Source organism: Elephantulus edwardii, unplaced genomic scaffold (genome assembly GCF_000299155.1).
Source record: "Elephantulus edwardii isolate Elephantulus edwardi_28Jun2011 unplaced genomic scaffold, EleEdw1.0 scaffold00058, whole genome shotgun sequence".
In the NCBI taxonomy this organism is placed as follows: Eukaryota; Metazoa; Chordata; class Mammalia; order Macroscelidea; family Macroscelididae; genus Elephantulus; species Elephantulus edwardii.
Window position 1 is genome coordinate 3,086,151 of NW_006399808.1, and position 8,589 is coordinate 3,094,739.

The window sequence follows — 8,589 nt, forward strand, 5'->3', positions numbered from 1 at the left end:
AAGAAAGAAAGAAAGAAAGAAAGAAAGAAAGAAAGAAAGAAAGAAAGAAAGAAAGAAAGAAAGAAAGAAAGAAAGAAAGAAAGAAAAGAGAAAAGAGACAAATACGTATCATCCCTCATTCCTCAACAAAAAGAAAATCCAAAGATGGCACATTGAGGAGGCTGATGCCCAGGACCAAGAGAAGAGGTCACTGCAAACTTTGTGACCTGAGGATAAATGGCTGACACCACAGACTCCAGCAGCACTAGGCAAGTGGAGAGCTGTTACTCCTTAGTACTTAGCTGACCATTCATGCAGGATGTCATGAGGATCTGAGCCTGCCTCTCCCCTCTGCCTTGCAGAGGCAGCAAACCCCTCCAGCAGTCAGATGCAATTCTGGAAAGGAGAATAGAAGAAATGAAATCCTTTTAGTGTGAGCACTTACTTACAGAGCCACTTGGTCATCTCAAAGGACCCTTCACCCAGCCAGGAGAGGAAGAGTAGAACCATTTTAATTGAAACTCATGATGATGATGATGATGATGAACCACTGAGTCAGAACCAACTCATAGCTGGCCCTCCATCAGGTTTTCATAGCCACAGAGGGAGACTTTCCAATCTTCTCCTCCCACAGAGAAGCTGGTGGATTCAAACTGCAAGCCTTTGGGTTGACAGAGTAACTCCTTACCACTAAGCCACCAGAGCCCCTGAAATTTGATAGATATTTCATTAACATGTTAAGATTTCCTGTTCTTCTGTAAGAAAAGGGTCACAAGAAAGATTAGAGAAGGTAAAGACTAGATTTTGGAGCATGTTAAAGTCTCTCTCCCTCTCCTCCTACCCCCCTCCCTCACCTCCTCTCTCTCTCTCTCTCTCTCTCACACACACACACACACACACACACACACACACACACGTATACACATTGTCATGGAATCAGAACCAACTCATGGTTGATCCACTGGTTTTTCTGAGGGTGTAAATGGCACAGGAGGAGATTTCCCCCCTTTCACCTGCGGAGCTCCTGGTGATACGAACTGCCAAAAAGGTGCAGTCCATGGGCGAGCAGCATAGCTCACTACAGACATGGTCACCAGGGAGTCCTGTGTTAAATACGGTCTGAGAAAACGTGTGGGTTCTACCACACATGTTTCATTTCAGTGTCAGAGAAGCAAAGCTGCAAGCCCAGGGTCACAGGGTCAATAGAAGACAAGGCCAAAGCCTTACCCCATGTGGGCCTCACTGCACACATCCTTTTAGTTGCCTGGTGCCCCTCTCTGCCTAGGTCTCCTTCCACTGACTGTACAGCCTCTTCTGAAATCACTTCATTCTGTCCCCCCTCAACCCTGACCACACTTTTGTCTTCAATGAGAATGTTTCTGCCTAAACTGCTTGCTGCCTAGCTTCTACCTGCTAGAAGGTAATGGTTCTATGGGCAGAGAGTCCCCAGCACTGGAGCTCAGTTGTCACCCCAGTAATCCCAGGTTCCTACACGTCTGTGTCACAGTCTGGTCCTCCTCCAGATGGTCCCATAGCCTTAGGAAGCAAAGCCACACTCTTCAGCCTGGCTTTCTTTCCAAATAGCTGCCCAGCCACCTCCAACCTGCTTTTCCATCCACACCATGCCTTTTCTGCCTTCTCGGGTCCAAGCAGACACACCTGCTCTTTGTCCCCATGCTGCTGTGAGCACTCTCATTCTTGCACTGTCACTTGCAACCTCCGGGAATCCTTGAGGTCCGCCTGCGGACTACTCCACCCCACAGTGACCTCTTGCTCCTCTCTAATACCTCCAAATACTTACTCATCAGAGAACGTCCTTAAAATTTACTCCACAGGAACTAATAACAGCAATGCCTTCTTGTTGGTATTGTTATTGTTGTTGTTGCTAGGTACCTTTGAGTTGGAACCAACCCCCTAACTGACCCTCCAGCAAATTTTCAGAGGCAGTAAATTGCATGGGAGGAGATTGCCCATCCTTCTCCCACAGAACAGCTGGTAGATTTGAACCATGCTCTTTTGGGATGTCAGCACACCTTCTTACCTCTAGGCCACCAGAGTAGGCAAGGACAGATATGATTAGGCTGTGAGCTATCCTTTTGTTGGCAGCAGGGAGAACATAGATCCTCCAGAATAGAATAGAGTGAAAGAGAAGCAGTATTTCTGCAGGTCTAAATGTCCCAGGTGTTGCTGGGCACTTTGCAAGCCTTCACTCACTTTATTCTCTGAGCAACTACATAAGGTGGGCAGTATTCTATACTGTTGAGTCAGAACGGACTCATAGCTCACCCTCTAGTTGTTTTTCAGAGGCATTTCTTCACAGAGGAGGAGATTATTCATCTTCCTCCTGCAGATTCAAACTGCATGCCTTTGGGTTGGCAGAGCAACTCCTTCCCACTAAGCCACCAGAGCTCCCTACTCTGTAAGGTATACAGTCTTTCTTCTACACCAGGGAGCATCTCCCTAGGTAACAGCACTTCCCTCCATCCTAACTTTTTATTATGAACTGTTGGACAGAGTGACCACCACTTCTCTGGGGAGCAGGCTGGAGCAGGAGGGCAAACTGAAGTAAGGCATCTGGACCAGGTTATGCCCTCAGCTGACTTTCTAAGCAGAGCTGGGATTGGGGGTGGGGGGTGGGGGAATAGGAGTTGAGGGGCCAGGCAAGGGGATGAGAGCTGGCAGGCAACAATCAGACCCAGAGGGAAAATGCAAATGAAATGCAGCCTAGGAGAACTGGTAGAGATCTCAGGCTGGTTCCAACACACACACACACACACACACACACACACACACACAGTCTCACATCCCACGTCATTCAATTCCCCTGCGTGTTCTAAACCTAGATGATCAGATAATAAGAGGTTGAGTGGTATGCATAACATCAAGTTGATTAAATTTGTTTACTGATAATTCTTTCAGGTTCCCATGAATATCGTGTAATTTCCTTGCTGTATTTCAAACAGATTTGGGCTAATGCATTATTGACAGCACCCTTGCAGACCAGCTCCACAATGTCATTCAGGATAATTATTTCGCAACAGATTTCCAGAGCCCCTGGTTCCTGTTGGGATTCACTTGGGCATAAATTACAGAGCCGAATATTTAATCAGTGTCCCCATTAGAACCCTGTGGCTTATTTTTAGGAGTCGAGGGGGGAGAGCGGGTAGGGGAGAGGGTATTTGTATTATTACAGCATGAATACATTTCTTCTGTTCTGGGTTGAATTTGCTTTTCTTTCCCCCCAAAGCTCAACCAAGCTGAAAAGCAGCCTGCAGCATTCATGCCTTTTTTAGAAATAAACACACGCATTAATCTTTTGACTGCATTATATTAAATATTAATGTTAACGGATCACATAATGGGAAGTTAAAAAAAACGATTAACATTTACACCACATTCTCTCTCTGTGACTCTTCCATTGCACAAATTAGTGCCTCTCCTACCTGATAATTCCTAACAACTGCACCTTGGGAAGGTAAGAGCAGAGAGCTAGTGATTACGTGTTTCACAGAAGCCAGGGGGAGATGATGGGCAAACGCTGGCCAGACAGCCCTGCTCCTGGCAGGTCAGCTGTAAGTGGTTGCTCCTTTGTAGGGAACAATCTCAGGACTAATTAGCAGTGTGGGGAGAGGCTCTGGCCTGAATCTGGCAGTGTTTCTGTTTCCGGCTATTTGTGTTGTTCCAACAACAGCATCAATCAAGTGGTAAACTAAAAGTGTCCTCCCATTCAGCTGCCTGGCCTCTTAACCTCACCAAGCAAGAGTGACAGTGGCCTCGAACCACCCTCCCAGACACCTCTGGCCACTCGTGCATGGACTCACCTCCTCTCTATGGCAGAGCTTCTTCTTAGTCATGTCCAGTCTGTCGTGAGTCATGGTGACTCCCTGACTCCCTGTGTGGATCTGCTCCAGGGGGTTTTCATGAGAGTCAGCCTGACTCCCCAGTACACAACAACAACAACACAGCAGATTCCAGGCCTGTTCATCGTGCCACTGGGGTGAGTTTGAAATACCAACCTTCATATTAGCTGTTGAACACAGATTATTTATACCACCTTGTGGGGGTCTGCTCTCTAGTCTGTGAAATTAGTCATCACCCTTCCTTTTTAAGAGGCCTGAGGGCACAAATGTTTAGGTTTGGCTGCTGACTCCAAAGTTGATCATTTGAGCCCATTCTCTGGCTCCAAGGGAGAAAGACCTGGTGATGATTACTCATCCTATTATGTCACATGATGTCACCATGAGGTAACCTCACCTGTGTGGAAAGAAGAGTCCCTTCCATTTTTGAGACTTCCTCTTCTTCCTCCCTTTCATTCCAAGTTCTTTGTCGCCCAATGCCTTTCCCCTCCACAAGCCATCAGTCCACAAGGTCTTCTGCAGGCTTTTCTCTCTGCCTCCTCCTCTGTTTTGATTGCTGATTCCATCTCTGGCCTTTGTCCCATATTATGCCTCCATCACTACTTACCTCAGATCCATCAGGAGCCCCTCAGTTGTCCATCCCCTGGCGGTCAATGTCCAGGCTCTTATTTTTTCTAAAGACTCCAGCCATATAGGATCCACCTACTCCTAACTGATATTATCTCCAAAGACTCTATCTCTACACAGGGACACAGTCACAGGTCTGGGGGCGAGAGGAAGGGAGTTTAGAGGGGAAACAATTGAATTCAAAGAAATGTGCCTATCACTATCATTGGAGTTCTAGTGGCCTAGTGGGTGAGGAATTGTGTTGTCGACCCAAAGGCTTTAATCCACCAGCTGTTTTGCTGGAGAAAGGTGGATGATCTCTTCTCATGCAATTTACAGCCTCTGAAAACCCTCTGGAGGGTCAGCAACGAGGCAGTTCCAACCCTACAGCACATAACAGCAACAATAATACAACAACATAGCTTATCATATGATGGGTGATGGGAAGGATCACCCTGGTTCCACTTTCCAGGAAAGGATTGAACATCTCACTCTGCCTGGACTTCTAACTAAGCAGCAATAACAAGATTGATTCCAAGCTGATCAGGAATCTTTAAGAAGAGCAAGATCTTGACAGAATAAGGATGTTTCAATAAGCAGAGAATGTTCATTTGGTTCATTTGTGTGGCCTGATTGGCACACCACCCACCTGTCCATCAGTCTGCCATATTGGGGTAGTTTGTGAGTGGCTGTGATGCGGAAACTCTGCACAGGTACTTCAAACACCGCAGTGTGGGCCACAGAAGAGAGGGTTCAGCACAGCTTCCAGAACAAGACAGTCTAAGAAGAGAGATCGGCATATCTATTTCCAGAAAGTAGCCAATGGAGACTGTGGATCACACTGGAGCACTGTTGACGCTCTTGCTTTAGACATTCCAAAAGGGGTCAATCCCCAACGGGGAACATCAAGCCTCATATGCTGGTGATGGCAAGGAGGATGCAGGACTGGACAACATTTGCTTAATTGTTTGTTTCACTTTTTTATGTGATTTGAGTGAGAATTTACAGAGCCATTTTCTTTCTATTCAACAATTCATAAATCTTCTGTTTCTTGCTTGACACTGATTACCATCTCTACATTACAACTGCCCTCTCCCCACTTCCTGCTTTTCCATTTCTACTTTTCCTCCTTTCCCCTTCCTTCCTGCTTTCTAAGTTGTGTTGTTGTTGTTGCTGTTGTTGTTGTGTACCATAGATTCAGAACCAACCCATAGCTGACCCTCCAGTGGTTTTTAGAGGCAGTTAATTGCACGGGAGGAGCCATCCCATCCTTCTCCTGCAGAGCAGCCGCTGCCCTCGGACTGTGTGCCTTTGGGATTGCAGTGCACTTTCTTGCCTCTAGGCCACTAGAGCTGATCTTGGGCTGCTCCTCTTGGACATCACTGATCACTGTACAGGCCTATCTATAAAGCCATAGTCTCAAAAGTTCCGCCAGTCTCTTATCTGACCATTAATCCAGATCTTTTTTATGACTTTAGGTTTTGTTTCCTATTTTTCTTCCACTTGATCCAAGACCTTCTGTGATGCCTCAGAGAGATCAGCAGTGGTCATTGGGCACCTTCTAGTTCTTTCGGTCTCAGGACCTTGAGACCTAAAGTTCACAAGGTCTGTTAGTCCTCTGGACTGGTATAGTAGTCTTTGGTTTCTTCATTCTTCTTTGCTCCAGATGGGTAAACAGCAATAGTTTAACCTTAGATGGCTGCCTGAAGCTTATTAAATCCTACTCACCACCTCCCAAAATATGATATAGAACACAGTCTTTGTGGACTCTGTCATGCCAATCAACCTTGATATCCCCCAAGACTGTGTTCCTGAGCTCCCTGGCCCAGCAACTCACTCAAGACTGGACGAAGTGTTGTTCTGTTGCACATGTTGTTGTTGTTATTGTGTACCATTGAGTCAGAACTGACCCTCAGAAGGTTTATAGAAGCAGTCTGTATTCAATGTCTGTCTCTCTAATTGGCACTGGTAGCAATACGAGAGAAATAAGATGGGACCCTGACAGAATCTATCAAGGTGTTATAGCAGCACCTCACCCCTCCCCTTCAAGGAGGTGACTCCAACACAATAAAGTTTCATTTGTTCTGTAATCACCTGAGAACTTCTGCTCTACTATTAGCTTCAACCCAGTGCATCTCAGATCTGGGAACCTATGTTCCTCAGTCCATACAAGGCAAGGAATGCCCTCGGGGCCCTGAGAGGTGATGTCTACTGCCTTCTCTGGTGACTGACGAGCAATGGCCCATTTCTTCCACTCACACTGTGCAGTTTGGGATCAGTGGACTAGTTCTAATCCCTAGCTAGCATCTGCCAGCACTGTCTCCACATGCTGAGCCTCAATCTCTTTGTTTCAGAAAGGGGTTAAAATGATGTTCCAGCCCAGGCATGAAGAGGTCACAGAGAGAGAAGAGCCTAGGACTTGGGAGCCCTGTGCTCAGAGGGTACTTCCCTGCTCTGGCACATCTAGGGTCCTAGAATCTACTGCCTGAGTGCTCTGAGAACTCAGACTTGGGCTTCGACTGCCTGGAAAACACAGGCCTGCCCCCAGAGGGTCCTTTTCACTCAGTCTCTAGCCTAAGAACCAATGCCCTCTGCACCTCTCCATCTCCTTTCCCTTAGCAAAATGCAGAGAAAGGTTTGGTATGGGGAGTCAGCTGTGAGTGTCTAGTGGTTGTCCTGGCTAATTAACATCGGTGCTGCAACTTACTCTCATCTCTCAAGCACAGCTCTAGCCTGGTTCATCTCTGACTTAGAGCATCAGTCACTCATCCTCTCTATGGATTACAAACATGGAAGATTCATTGCAGCATTATCCACCAAGAACTGGAAACCACCCAAATGTCAAGCAACAGATGAACGAATAAGCAGCATGTGGGACATGTGTACAGTGGAGTATTATTGAGCCATAAGAGGGAGTTGTGCTATTCACCCAAAGGATGAGCCTCTCAGAAGATTCTAATCTACCAGTAGCTCTTCAGGAGAAAAAAATGGGTAGTCTCTTCCTGTGCACTTTGCAGTCTCAGAAACTAAATGGAGGGTCAGTTATGAGTCAGTTCCAACTCAACAGGAATGAGAAGGAAAAATGAAGTCCTGACACATACTATGATGTGGATGAACCCTGCAACCATTCAGCTAAATTACATGAGTCAGAGACAAAGGGGTAAGTGTTATATGACCCTACTTAGTGATCTCTAGTGCCCTGACGAGTAGGAGTTGCACTGTCATCTCTACTCAACAAGTGGTTCAAATCCATCAGCTACTCCTTGGGTTTAAAAAGGGCAATATTCTTTTATGATATTTACAGCTTCTGAAAACCCACTGAAAGGTCAGCTACAGGTTTTTGAGACTCATATGAAATGTCTAAAGTAGAGAAATGCAGAGACTGAGGTTTATTACTGGTTATCAGGAGTTGGTGGAGGGGAAAAGGGGAGTCATTATTTAGGGGTACAGAGTTTCTGTTTAAGGAGATGAAAAACTTTTTGAAGCAGATAGCGTTGTACTCATATGATCAGTTTAATTAATGTCATCAAATTGTGAAAATCATTTAAAAGGTAAATGTTTTGTTATATATTTTCATCATGATAAAAGAAATTTAAATCAGGAAATTTAAAAAAGAATGGTTAAAATGGCAAAAGTTTAGTTATACACATTTTACAACAGTAACATTTTTAAAAATCATGGGAGTCGGGACCGGAGGCCGCCTTGGCGACAGGGTGGAGGGGTGATGCCGCCTGTCTCCAAGTGGTCCCGCCTACGCCCCATGCGGGTTTCTTTTAAGCCTCTGTAGTGTCCATCCCCCTGCTCAGGCCTATGGAGCCCGCGCGAGACTATCCGCTGTTCGGGGGCGCCTTTTCCGCCATCCTCCCCGCTGGGGTCATTGATGTAAGTGACCTCCGGCCGGTCCCAGACAATCAGGAAGTTTTCTGCCATCGCGAGATAGACCAGAATCTGATCGTGGACCTTCTGGAGCTGCAGGCCCACGTGCGAGGCGAGGCGGCAGCGAGGTACCACTTTGAGGACGTTGGCGGGGTCCAGGGCGCGAGGGCTGCACAAGTGGAGGCCGTGCAGGCCTTCCCTTTGGAGAAGTTGGCCCTGGGGGGCTGCTGTCAGGAAGCCTGGGTCCTTTCTGGCAAATAACAGGTAGCTA

General features: G+C 46.6%; 1 pseudogene; it reads left to right on the forward strand.

Annotated features, from left to right (window-relative positions):
* Positions 1-8,252: 8,252 nt before the first annotated feature.
* The window catches only part of LOC102847047, a 6,844-nt pseudogene continuing 6,507 nt past the window's right edge, over positions 8,253-8,589 (forward strand).